Source organism: Sciurus vulgaris, assembly GCF_902686455.1.
Source record: "Sciurus vulgaris genome assembly, chromosome: 3".
NCBI classification, from domain to species: Eukaryota; Metazoa; Chordata; class Mammalia; order Rodentia; family Sciuridae; genus Sciurus; species Sciurus vulgaris.
The window spans coordinates 154,765,190-154,779,469 of record NC_136463.1 but is presented as its reverse complement, the minus strand read 5'-3'; the positions used below and the strand labels follow the sequence as shown (position 1 = coordinate 154,779,469).

The following is a 14,280-nucleotide window of genomic DNA, read 5'->3' as shown; positions in this document are numbered from 1 at the left end:
CAGGGTGGGGCAAGGGTGTACCTCAGTGGCAGAGTGTTTACCTCACATGCAAAAGGTGCTGGGATGGCCCCGGCCTGGCAAAATAATTAAATAAAGTACCTTAAAAAATAATTCTGGGGGCTAGAGAGATAGCTCAGCTGGTAGAGTGCTTGCCTCGCAAGCACAAGGCCCTGAGTTCGATCCCCAGTACCGCAGAAAAAAAAAAAAAAAAAAATAATAATAATAATTCTGGTTTGGTTATATGGATACGAAACAGAAAGGAAAGAGAGTAAAAGGCCGGTTAGCTGCCTACTTTGTGGCTCTGGATCTTTGATGAAGTCAGTTTTTACACTTGTATGCTGGTAAATGTCTAAGTCACTAGGAAAAAAGCCCTCATCTACACATTTTCTAATTTCCATGATGTAAACACAGCTACCATGGCCAATTTCAAGCCAACATGATGTCACTTAACTTGGAGTTTCGGAAACATGTGTATAAGCAGCTACCTGAGACTCTAAGAGCAAATGCTAGCTCTCCTCTGGGTTTATAGAACTATTCTTCAGATTGTTTTCAACCTAGGTTTCCTTCAACAGATGAATGGATAAAAAAAAAAAAAAAAAATGTGATGTGTGTGTGTGTGTGTGTGTGTGTGTGTAATGGAATATTACTGAACCTTAAAGAAGATTGAAGTTATGGCATTTGCCAGTAAATGGATAGAACTGGAGAATATTATGCTAAGAGAAATAAGCCAGTCTCAATAAACCAAAAACCAAATGTTTTCTCTGATATGCTGATGCTAATTCATAATGGGAGTGTGTGGCTAGGGAAGAGTAGAGTTACTTTAGATTAGGTAGAGGGGAGTGAAGGGAGGGGAGGGGTTACGGGGGGTAGGAAGAATAGAAGAATGAATCAGACATTATTACCCCATGTACATATATAACTATACAACCGGTGGTATTCTACATCATGTATAACCAGAAGAATGAGAAATTATACTCCCTTATGATGTATCAAAGTGCATTCTACTGTTATGTATAACTAATTAAATTTTTAAAAATTTAAAAAGAATCAAAATAGTTACATTTTAAATATAATGACTACATTTATACAGTGTCAGGCAGTTTAGATACACAATCTCTAATTTCATAACAATCTGGGGAAGCTCAAGGTATATAGGTTTCTTTTTACAGTAGCCAAGCCTGGACTAAAACCTCTATATTTTTCACTTCTTACTGCACTATTTGATGTCTTCATGGTAAACGGGGCTAAACTTAGTCCTTTTGTATGTCTGATCAAAAGCTATCTCAACATCTTTTTAAATATATTTTTTAGTTGTAGGTGGACACAATACCTTTATTTTATTTTTACGTGGTGCCAAGGATGGAACCCAGGGCAACACGTGTGCCAGGCAGGTGCTTTATCACTGAGTCACAACTCCAGCCCTGCTATTGCAACATCTAGAAAAGCCCCCAAACTCTATTTGGAAGTGTCCATTAATTTTCTCTAATTTCCCAAGGATCAATTTAATCCCCATTGCTGAAGATGCACCTGTGGGTATCTAGAATATGTGGAGGCCTGCTCTTTAGGGCAAGTGGGAAAGTTGGTTGCTGATCGGTCTCTCCCCAAAGGGAATTTTGACAAGCTCTCACTTCAGAGAGCTAGGAGAAGCTACAGGAACCAGACTCACAGTAGTGATGAAAGTCTCCAGAGAACCTTCCAGAAGATTGAAGGTGGGAGTTAGAGCTGTGGAGCTCATGCCTGGTGGGTCATGAGAATCATCTGAGGAATAAACTGTGAGTGGGTAGGGAGAGAGAGAGAGAGAGAGAGAAGAAAAGAAGAAGAAGAAGAAGGAGGAGTAGGAGGAGGAGGAGGAGGAGAAGGGCAGGAGGAGGAGGAGGAGGAGGAGGAGAAGGGCAGGAGGAGGAGGAGGAGGAGGAAGAGGAATGAGGAGGAAAGAGGGAGGAAGGAAGGAAAGAAGAAAGTTCAGAAACCTGAGCATAACCTCAGAAATGTTGAGTCAGAATCTCTGCCGTGGGACTTGAGGATTTAATTTTTAAAAGCTCGCTTTGTGATTCTTTTGGGTTAGTCAGGTTTGGGAACTGCTGACCCAGACTTGTATTCCAAACCAGTGCATTGTGTCACTGATGCCACTAATGCCTCATGTGTCTTTGGTTTCTCACGAACGCCTCACTGTACTTGAAGAACTAGAAAAAGGAAATAATGAGATCCATAAGGAAGTCTTATATGAGGTGTGATTGTGTGTGAGTGTGTGTGTGCGTAAGTGTGTGTGTGTACACACATGCATGTGTGTGTGAGAGAGATAGAAAGTGGGAGAAGTGGTTGGATAACTGTCTGGTTGCATGGGGTGATGTTGGGTCTGGGACTTTATTTATGAGGCTCAAGTTCACAGTGGCTATTCTGAAATGTAACAGCTGCTACTCCCACAGTGCACTTGGTACCATTTTCTCAGACTGACTTTGCCATCTTTGTACCACATGAACCTTGACCTCAGAGACTGAGTCAGGAATAGATGATGTGACCCAGTCATGAAGTTGTCTGGCATGAGGCCCCTGTCCAACAGGCGCACCCACTGGATACTGAATGGCCACCTAACTAGATCCTTCCATTGGGGCATCGGAGGGTAAATACACTGGCAAAAGCTGAGAAACTTTCAGTGAGAAGGGGAAAGTAGAAAGCAGAGAAGGAAGGGGACAGGAACATCTGTTTCAAGAAGACTAAAAGCCCGGGTTGTAAGAGTTACTTCCTGGCTCTTTTCCTTTCCTCAGAATCCTACCATCCCTACTCATGAAGCCACCCGACTGCTTGTGTCTTACCAGCAAGAAGAGAAAACCATATTAATCACCACACCAGGACCTGGAAAAGGCTGAAAACAGGTCTCTTCCTGCTTTCCCCTGGGCAGGGTGGGCCCTCCATGGCAGAAGGTTGAACACAGGGGCAGCAGCAGCCTAGAAGAGGCTTCCACTCTGGGCTGGCGAGCAAGGCTCGATTTGCGGCCACCTCCCCCTTGCTCAATAGCCTGGATCGAGAGTGCTAGAGTATACTTCTCAGGCCTGCAACTGACGTTGAGTTGACCGTGATGGCAAAAGTGCAAGAGTGTCTGTAAAGGCCCAGGAGAACTCTTTCTTCTGGGTTGTTTGGCGAAATGAGTGTGCTAAAGGGTATAGTGCCCTCAGCATTGTGTAGAGATGTTAGTGTCCCTGGATATCTCTTTTCCTTTTTTCCAGTGACAGGATCTCCAGTCTTTGGCTGGACATATGACCAACTTGGATGAAGGTCCCCATTTTCCGGCCTCCCTTATGGCAGCCACTGAGTTCTGGCCACAGATGTAAACAATATTTTTATGTGCAATGGGAGGGGACCAGATTTCCCCTCCTCCCCTCATTCTAATGCCAGAACTCCAGAGGTGACCTTTGGAAAGGAGTAAAAGATACATGGAGCTGGGGTCCCTGACACTGTGACATACCATGCTAACTTAAACAAACTCCCTCTGGATTTCTCAAATAGAAATAAACTTCTGTCTTGGTTTAGCCAACATTATTTGAGGTTTTCCTATGCTCACAGTCAGGCTTCGTCCTATTTATTGCCACATGCCTGGTGCATAATTCTTGAGAACTCTTTGTCCAGTAAGCTTTCTTGTATTTTAGTGTTTTCTTACCCCATCTATTTATTTGGAAGGTCCTTGAGAGTAGGAATCTTGTCTTATTTGTTGCCTTTCACAAGGAAGATGTTCGATTTGAATGTGTGCAGCTCATCAATCAGATGAAGTTTAGTGAAAATAAAGACCTATGAATAGCAGAGATGAAGGATGGTGAAAGACTAGCTAGGGATAAAAGACCTGGGAATCGTCAGAGACCACGAGCACATATGGATGTGCTGCTATCGCTTTTAAATTGAACATAAACTTGGGATATGTAAAGTAAATTAAGCGGTGTGAAGGAAGTGGTATGAAGAATACCTCGAATGAATTGAAAAGGTGATTATTCTCAAAGGAGAGGTGGGGGCAGTGGGAGGGAGATTGAGTTTTTAAAAACCTGCTTCCCGGGGCCACCTCTGGAAAGTCTGTTAAAAGCTCCCCAAGAGAGTTTAATGTGAAGCTGGGATCCAAAAGAGCTGATGGGAAGACAAGGTGAAAGTGTTTGTTTCTCCTGGGAAAACATATGAAGTCATTTAACGATGTCCTCAAATATATGCAAGTCTGTTTTGAGATGGATGGTTGCGTTTCTCTCCGCAGAGGATCCTACTAGGAAAGACTTCAGGGACAGTCAGGAAACCAGGAAGAATCCTCAGGGTCCTGATCCAGCCACTAACCCCTTGGCCTGGCCAGTGGGTGCACCTTTGCTGAGGCTGTGCCTCAGGGAGCTGGGCTTTGTGATCTGGTTCCTCGCCCAAGCCAGGACTTCTACAGTAGGGACTGTGCACCAGCGTGGTCCTGGAATGGAGCCTGTCTCTTCCTGGCCCCTGATAACTGGCCCGACTTGTGCCAAGAAGGCTGGGCTCAGTACCCTGAGTGTACTTCTGAGGGCCACTTGCCCATTCTCTTTCACATTTCCACTTAGCCCCCGCCCCCCACTTTTCCCTATTATTATAAATGGCACTTTAAACTCTAGAGCCAGGCTCTTCAATTAAGGTGTAGACAAAGTGGTTTGACTCCACTTGATTAAAAACTCTGTGAAAGAGAACACAAACCTCAAAACATTTGCCTTTCAAAGCCAGGAGAGCGGGAGGGAGAAACTGTTAAGTGATCTCGAATTTGCCAGATGTCAGTTTAAAGGGGCCTAAGAATTCCTCAGCCTTTGTTTACCAAATCCTTTCTCCCAACCTCAGTGAACCAGGGGCTGGGGCTACCTGGCAGGAAAGGCTGCTGAAAAAAAACCAAGGCTGGATGGGAAGGGGCGGGGTGGTGGCGGCAGTGGCTGGCCTCGGTGGGAGTCATCTGAATCTTGATTTCCCCTGGTAATTATCTGGGGCTGCCCTTCCAGAAATCGGTTCTCTTTGCAGTTGGGAAATTAACCCTTAATCTCCACAAATGAGGGCAATCAACCCATTTACTAAATAAACACAGATCATTACAGACTGGCTGTCCCTCTTTGTGATTTAATTTGAGAATGGCTTCACCTGAGGAAGGAGCAAGGAGTGGCTGGAGTAACCTGGTGAGGTCCCCAAGGGGCGATGGCAGCAGTGGCTAAGGGCAGGCAGAATGAGCTGAGCTAAGTCTGGAGAGGCCTTTGAGATTTCCTTCTCTTGAGAAAATCTGAGTCCCTCCTGGCTTGGTCTTAGCTTCTGGATTTATCTGGGTGGTGGTGGGGGCTTCGGTTGCATGGTGTTAATTTTGGCTTTGAAAGTGTGTGAGGTGGTTCAAGCAACTGCTATTAGAATGCTGGCCCTCAGGAGCCTCTAGGATGGGAACAGAGGAGCCCTTTATTTCTGAGCTCACTCATTAATATGTTGAGGAATCTCTCCTTGCATTTAATTCCCTGCCTCAGTCACCAGCTACCCTGTTTATAGGTAATCACAGAAGTTTATTTAAATCGTGGCAGTTGCAGTGCAGTGGGGTTTAGGGTGCAGTGCCAGGCGCATGCGCGTGCTCCAGAGATGACTGAGTGACTGAATGAGTAAGGGATAGCTTAACTTGAAAAGGGTGTCATAAAACCACATGGCCTTTATTTAGAGCCTACCAAGTGTCAAGCACTGAGCCAGAGGCTGGGCGCATATGTTCCTGCTATCCCAGATCTTATAGTCTTGATTAACAAATGAATGTGGTTTTCTGCTGTGACCTTGAGTTGGTCTCAAAATTATAATGAGACTGCAGCACTGAGCTAGGAGCCGGCCTGTCTTGTGACTTAAAAAGGAGGGGGCGAGTTGGAGAATGATTCAGGGATTTATTTTTCAGTAGGGACCTCAGAGTCTAGTTATTCCTTCCTTTTATTTCACAGGTGAGAAAGCTGATGGTGGAGTGAATTGTCCAAGGACTAACAGAGAGATCTGGAACTAGAACCACACAGTTTGGTTCCTGGGACTCTGTTTTATCCAAGAACCTTGCACATAATGGCCCCACTTTGTGCTCTCTGCTTCCTGCTCCTCTCAAACTAGAAATGGCTTGCAAAAGTTCCAGAGTGAAAGATCAGAGTGACTGGCCTGAGCCACCTCAGGGTGGCTTCTGCCTGGTGAGTGGCTGCTGTTCCTCCTGACCCCACATAGCTGTGCCTCTCACTGGAAACCACTCCTGGGGTCCAGCCTGACCCCAGTGGCAGGGAAGGGAGGTGGCTGTTCCTGTTGGCTGTCTGAGCTGGGCAGTGGGCTGCTGGCCTATTCCTGGGGCCTCCAGCAGACTTGTGAAGAGATGCTGCCAAAATGGAAGAGTCAAAACAGCCCCCGGAGGTGGGAGAGGAAGCATTTAGAAAAGGGGTAAACAAGAGAAGCGACAGACTTCTCACTGCAGCAAAAGGCACTTGGGTTTACTTGTGAAACTTCACTCCTCCTCTTCCCCCAGTCTTAAATTTATAAAGCTGGTCCAGCTCCAAGAGATGACCCATGATTTTAAAGTCAGAGTTCTGAGGACCATATTGGTCTTGCTGTGTTTTGGCACCCAGGGTTGGTGATGTCCTGACTTAAATTCCAGCTAACAGTGGAGACTAAGCCAGCCGACTGACTCCAGTGTCTAATATTAGTTGTATTGTTACTATTTTTATTAATAGCTAAGACTTATGTAGTATTCACCCCCGTCAGGCATTGCATTAAGCCTTTAACTGGCCCTCCCTAATTCTTTGTCTTCACAGCAGGTCTCAGAAGTGGCTACCCTTTATTTTACCCATTTTAAAGATGGGAAAAATCAAGGTATTTAGAGGTCCAATATCACATATAAACAATAAGAAAAAGAATGAAGCCTTGAAGCTTTGAACTCAGGGTTTTTGTTTTTGTTTGTTTGTTTGTTTGTTTGTTTTAAAGAAAGGAAGTTGTGGGAAAGAAAGAAGAAAAGGGAAGAAATTTAGCTTGCTCCTAACAGCATGAGCCACCCAGGTGCCTAAGTGTTTTCTGGCTTGGAGAAAGCCCCCAGAGAGCAAAGAGACAGGGTGAGTTCCTGTTGTTTACGGAAGCCTAGGTGAGGACACATGTCCATCTCTAAGAGGATATCACAAGAGCAGGATATTCATAGGATGCTGGGTCAGTGTCAGGTACTTGGGACACCTACCCTGGTAACCAGCTCACATTTCCCCCTCTGCTAGGAGGAGTGGGGGAGTTTTTCCATGCTGTGATTTAATTTGAGAATGGCTTCATCTTACTTTTGTGTGTGTGTGTGTGTGTGTGTGTGTGTGTGTTTGTGTGGTGCTGGGGATTTGAACCAAGGCCTTGTGCTTGCAAGGCAAGCACTCTACCAACTGAGCTATATCCCCAGCCCCATCTGACTTTTTAAAGCTCTTGGTTTTGGTATATAGTGGGGACTCCTTTCCCTTTTCTTTGGAGATACAGTTTGAGAGGCTTGACTGAGAACTCAGGTTTGTGGGTTTGACTCCTTGCTTAGAAGCTTGTTAGTTCTGTAGCTTTGGATAAGCTATTTAACTTCTCTGGAGCTCAGTTTCCTCATCTGTAAATTGGTAATCTTAATGTCACCTGCCTCATAGGATTGTGAGCATTGAATAAAATAGCACAATGAACTTAGCACCTGGAATGCCATTAATGCTCAATAAAAGGTAATTATTATTTGGTCATTGTTTAAAGAGGCAATTCAATCTAGGAAGATGGGAGCTGAAGTTTCTGACTACTCAGAAGTCTACCAGTGCCCTTTATACTCAGCTGAGAATGAAAATACTGTAGGGATGGCTGGGTCAGAGGAAAGGCAGGCTTCCATCTGAATATTTCCAATGAACTAGTAAGCTGAAGAGATAACTATTTATAAGTTGCGACCGACCACAGGAGCTATTGAAAAGAAAGATTTCTTTTCCAAATCTGGATACTTGCACCCCATAGAAAAGATATTTTGGGCTTCCCATGTTTATTTCTACACATGTCCTTTTTAGGCATAGGTCTTTCAGAACCAAGAACTGTGCTAGGTATGAGTGAAAGGGGGGGAACCTTCTTTTCCATTCCTAGGCACTATGCACATAGAGTTCATCAAAGCCAGGCACGGTGGTGCACACCTGTGATCCCAGCAACTTGGGAGGCGGAAGCAGGAGGATCTTGAGTTCAAAGCCAGCCTCAGCAGATTAGCAAGGTACTTGGCAACTCAGAGAGAACCTGTCTCTAAATAAAATATATAAAGGAGCTGGGAATATGGCTCAGTGGTTAAATGCTCCTGGGTTCAATCCATGGTGCAAAAAAAAAAAAAAAAAAAAATTCATCAAAATAATCAGTTTTCAGAGAAGCCGACCTTCTAGTAGAATACAGAAAAAATTGAAGTCCCAGTGTTCAACTTTACTTTTTATTTTTGTCCTTCCTATTTCATTTGGAATACAAGCCCATTAGGAATGCCCTACAGAGTATTCTAGATTTATAGATCTGAACTGGGGATGTAGCTCAGTGGTAGAATACTTGCCAGGCCCTGGATTCTATCCATAGCACACTGGTGGGCTGGGTCTGGATTTACAGAGCCTCTGGAATCCTGTCCATATTTGCAAGTGAAAGAGTCAGAAGTTATTTGCCAGGAAAACTACTGGTAGGTAGTGTCTACATCCAAACCATATTGGTATTTCCCAGGAAGCTTTTAATAAATATGTATTGAATAAATATACTTGTTTTCTATCTTTCTTTACCCTATGTACTATTTTTTTTTTAAATTTAAAATCATTTCCCCATTACAATTTCTGAAAGCTTAATCACTGAAGTTCATATTTATGGATGTATATGAAATAACAATTAATTACCTGAGTTGAGTCCAATCTCTCTCCCCCACTACAAGTCTGTGGTGGTCCCTAGACCTATCACCATGGCCTCCTCTTGAATAGTTTCCTTACTATCTTTTTAAACAAATAAACAAAACCGATTAATTACAGTCCAGGGGTATGACTCAGACAGCATTTACCTAGCATATGCAAGGCCCCAGTTTTATCCACAACACTGGAAAAACAACGACAAAGGAAACAAACAAATAATTAGTTATAAAAATGCTGTTTTATGTTGTATCAAGTGAAAAATGGTACTTTTATGACTTCTATAAACATTTAGAGACTTTAAACACCTCAAGCGTTAGAAACACCATCTTATTCTTTAAAAACCTCGGATTCTTTTGATAAACATAAAACCTCACAATTGCTTAAAAAGCTTAATATGTTTTTATTTCCATTTTTTAGATGCAGAAATGAAGACTTAGAGAGGCTGAATAATTTGCCCAAGATCATAGAGCTAGTAATTCTTGGGGCTGGGATTTGAACCTAGGCAGTCCAGCTCCAGCATTGGAGGTACCACTTGGTCACACCAGCATGTCAGGTGTGCATACCTCTGGCCAATAAGCCATTCAGGCTGGCAAGATCTCACCTCTGCCTGAACTCCAAGGGGAGAGGGCTGTCTTTAAAGGTTCCCATTTCATTTTTCAGACAGTTTAATTGTTAGAAAGTCCTTCATTATATTGAACTGAAATCTGCCTCCCCAAGGCTTCCATTGATCTTCACAGTACAAATTTAATCCCTCTTCCATATAACCCCTCTCAGACAGATGTGTACCACCCCGCCCCCACGCCTTGGCCTGCACATCCTTTGTGGGAACACTGGAAATAGGCCCTCTCATGCTTCCAAGCCCCCAAAGCAGCTGAGGCCAAGGGGAGGCTGGGTGGGGCTTATGGAGGGGGTGGAATGTTAAATCAGGTATTGCAAAAAGCGCCGAGGCAATATATAGAACAGTGGGCAAGAACTCCTTGGGAACCAGTTGAGTGGTCATATCATCCCTGAATTATACGCTACCTAGTATCACAGATGTTGCCATAAGATGTACTTAGTCCTAAAGGTGGGGAGCACAATGGAATAGCTGTGACTACAGCCCTCTGATTTATAGCTGAATCTTTATTCCAACATCATGGGGTTCCATGGGAAATTACAAAATAATTACAAAATAATTAGTGAGGATGAAATGTGAAAAGACATAAAAATGGGGAGAACGAAGGACCTGAGTGAGATGCAAAGGGGTTCTGAGCTGGAAAGATGGCAGCAGACAAGGCAAGGAGATAAATGAGTACCTTGGTCTGGGCATGAAAGAGCTGGAAGTGTTTGTCCTCTCCTTTGGTTACATTGTAGAAATCAGAACACTTAAGAAAGCTGCAGGGTGGGTGTAGTAGGAAAGATCCCCTAGAGAGCCCAGCCAAAAAGAGTGAGAAGCACCTTCTAACAGCAAATTTTCGCTATCCTTTGTCCCCCTCACCCCCAACTACCAGCCTGCCGCCAGACTAAGGCACCTGATGGGTTCATGGCTTATTATCCTTCCTTTTGTGATCACGTGGCCAAGAATTTCCAAAAGGTCAGTAATGATGACAGCCCCAAAACTTGGTAGAACCCAAATCCTGACCAGAACTGAAGATCCTTTGGAGAAGTGGCAGAGACAGGCAACGAAATAAAGATGCCTCTGTTGTGCTAAATGCATGTGTTCATGCATCCATTCACAAACATGTGGGCCAGCCTGTAGATACAGCGGTAAGCAAGACAAGCCATTCAGATTTACTGTGCAAAACTGTGCTATCCTGAGGTGGTATGAGGCTCTGAATGCCTCGGCCCCCTTTTAGGACTTTCAGGAAGGAGATGTGGAGGGCAAACATTTTCTGTGTAGTTGGAATAGAATGGTGCAGGCTCTGTCTTCTTAGAGATGTGAGGGGTGCAGCTATGGCGGGGAGGTGGGGGGCTCTCAGAGGAATACCCACGGACCCCACCTCACCCCACTGAACAAATTCCCCTTTGTCAAAATTTGGCTATTGCTCTCTGATGCACAGAGGCTAAGTGCAGCAATGTCAGCATCCCTTGGAATCTGGGGCCAGGCCTCTGAGCAGACAGGCATTCCTCATCTTCAGTCTCTCAGCATCTCAGAGCGATTAACATAACATGACACCAGGCCCATCAAGATAAGGATCCTAATGGCCACAATGGCTTCCCTTTCTTCCCCCAGTCCTTCTTTATTGCTCTGTGCTTTCCGCTCACTTCCAGCAGGGAAGAGTTTAGAAGCGTGGGGCTAGGCCAGCCCTTCTGCAGGCTGCTTCCCGCAAGGCTTATGCGAGGGCTCCAGGGACGGGAGGCATTTCCCTTTAATAAGCTTCTCACACTACATTAAAGATAAAAGGGGAAGGGAAATATTTATATTCTGACAAAGCAGCTCTTCCCTTCAGGCTCTTGTTTTATTTATTAACTTGCTCTGTCCCTCTCTCAGTCTCTCTCTCTCTCTTTCTCTCTCTCTCTCTTTCTCTCTCTCTCTCTCTGTTTCAGGGGCAAGGCATTTGCTGTCCTTCTCCCCTTTAGTCATTAATTTTGTGGGTGAGTGACAGTGACAGGAGGACTTAGAATTGTTGTCAAAGAGATGGGATTGTAGGTGGGTGCCATTCCCAGGGGACACAAACAGCTGTGTCTCCATCCTCCTGGGAGCTACTTCCCATTACCACTCTTACTATATATCACCTGGATGGTGGGATGGATCACACTGCTTAAGTTATGTCATTTTGAATGAAGCTGTGTCAGTGGGCAAACTGTCAGAGGTGCGGTGACCTGGGTTGGTGACTGTGTGCCCGAGACCTCTTCGACCTCGTGTTTTATGACACATCTCACAGAGATGATCCCTTAAGGAGGCTTATTTCTTCCAGCTAATCTACCCAGAGCCAATAAAACACGGGCATGCTGTTCTGAATCTTGATTTATCCTTTTGCAACCATATCGTTGAAGTTTCAGACCACCTATTGTTCTAAAGCTGGGGCAGGTTGTTAAGGAGTGAATCCTCGGCTCCCCACAAGCTTACCCCCTTGGAGGAGTCTGCCTCAATTAGTGGAGGCAGGGGACAGGATAGTTTAGGCTCTGCTCTGTTGGCTTGGGTAGTACCTGGGAGTTGAAACTCTTTGTAGCTGCATGTATGGTACTTAAAATAACTCATAGTAAACCCATAAGAATCAGCTCTTGTTATTATTACCATGCAAAAATAACCAGTGAATAGCAATTGAAACATATAGTGTACATACACGGAGTGTGTGTGTGTCTGTGCGTGTGTGTGGGTGTATGTGTAGAGAGAGCAGACAACAGAAATAATCTTATAATAACATGATCACAGTATTTATGCTTTTAAAAATTATGAAAAGCGTTAGGTCTAGGTTTATTGGAATTTAACAAAAGAAAGGAACTCACGTGAAATTAATGAACTTGAAATATTAACTCCTGAATGACAAGACGTATTCACTCTTAAAATAGCATTCCAAGGTTAAAAAAAAAAAAAAAATCTAACAACCAAAGAAAGGGTTGGGTGTGTGGCCCGATTTGACCGGCTGCCACGTGGTGAGACCGTGCTCTCGGGCTTCCTCTTCCTGTTGCTTCTCTGATTTTTAATTTGTTTGGGTCTATAGCATCTACAGTCTGATTTGCATCCATTTATTTCTCCAGAGGGTGAGTTCTCAGTTGATATTTAATTGGATTCAATGTTTACTGCTAGTCCTTTTATCAAGGCTTTCACTTACTAATTCTCTAATTTGGTCAATTTCTTGACTGGCTGTATTTAATAGTCAAGTAGCTTTTTCTTGCCTTTTCTGCCTCATTGGGAAGAGCTCATGGATGCTTCCTTCCCCCAGTCCTCTCACAGCTGAGCACGTCTGCCCGTTCCCTCTCTGCTTGGACTGACTGCTTGCCCAGCCCCTCTGCTTCCTGCCAGGACCTTTGAGGCACCCCCCCCCCCATCACCTTCTGGCACTGAATGTTGTTATTCCAAAGGACAAAGCCAGGCTTACGGTTTCCTTTTGTTGGATCCTGGGTTTTTTTGAATGCTCTCTCTCTCTCTCTCTTTTTTGGTACTTGGGATTGAACCCAGGGGCACTTTACCACTGAGCCACATTCCCACCCCTTTTTATTTTTATTTTTTTGAGACAGGATCTTGATAAATTGCTGAGGCTGGCCCCCAACTTGCAGTTCTCCTGCCTCAGCCTGTGAGATTACAGGCATGTACCACCATTCCTGGTCTGTTCTTTTCTTTCTTCCTCCTCCACCCCGTCTTTCTTTCAGTGCTGGGGATTGAATGTAGTGATGCTTTACCACTGAGCTACATTGTTTTCACTTTTAAACTTTTTGAGACAGAGTCTCACTAAGTTTCCCAGGTTGGCCTCCAACTTGCAATCCTCCTGCCTCAGCCTCCAGAATAACTAGAATTATAGGCATGCACCACCATGCCTGGTGAAGAATTCTTGAAGTCCTGTTGATTATTTTTACATCAGATTTTCCTAGTGTAGAGTGGACGTTTTTTATCTGTAGATTCAAGCGTTCTTTGAGTTTGGAGGAAGTTTTCTATATTATGTTCTCAAATATTTTTTCTGTTTTCTTTTGGGTATAAGGAGAAAGTTTCTTTTTCAGAAAAAGATGCCAAGTTATCCTTTATTTTGATTTCTTTCTTTACGTTTGCCTTAATTCATATCTTTTCCCTCTGTCTAACTTTGATTATCTCAAGTATTTTCCATATATGTTTCATTTTTCAGGCTGGTCTTTTTGGTGCCTTAACTTTTTTCTTATTTATAGGTGATGAGGTTTTGGTTTTTCTTCCCCTGCCCACTCCTGATAACTGGTTTTTGAACCTAGGGGAGCTGTCACTGAACTACTTCCATAGTCTATTTCAGCTTTTATTTTGAGACGACGTCTTGCTAAATTGCCCACGCTGCCCTCAAACTTGTGATCCCAGCCTCCTGAGTTGTTGGGATTACAGGTGGGCGCCACCACACCTGGGGATGTTTTGGTTCTTGATTGTTTCTTGAATTCCCCTGATTTCTCCTTTTATTGCATTCTTTTGTTAACTTTTTTTACACTCTCCTGAGTTTACTGCATGTTTGTCCCTGAGGGTCACCAAAGAAGCAGAGAGATGTTCCTGCTCCTGACACCAATAGTAAAGCTTGGGGAACAAGAACAAACACAGAAAAACTTAAATGACAACCAAAACCCTGTGTAAGTTCAAGATGAGTAATGAGACATCGGTGCTGTGTTGAGAAGGCGGAGTTGGGACAAGCTGGGGGCTGGGGTGTTCAAAGACCAGAGCTAGAGGGCTGAGTAGCATTTCAGGGATGCTCCGGTCTGTGGAGGGCTGGCAGGAGAGGGCAGGCGGTGGACGGTGGGCATCACCATGTGGGCGGGAGCCACA

The 14,280-nt window shown here is 44.2% G+C and overlaps 1 long non-coding RNA gene across 1 annotated transcript; it reads left to right on the top strand.

Moving 5' to 3' along the window:
• Positions 1–1,950: 1,950 nt before the first annotated feature.
• Positions 1,951–6,853, top strand: LOC306655924. Its single transcript, XR_013762351.1, has 3 exons — positions 1,951–2,228; positions 2,766–2,873; positions 5,934–6,853. It is a non-coding gene; the product is annotated as an uncharacterized lncRNA (long non-coding RNA).
• The last annotated feature ends 7,427 nt before the right edge of the window (positions 6,854–14,280 follow it).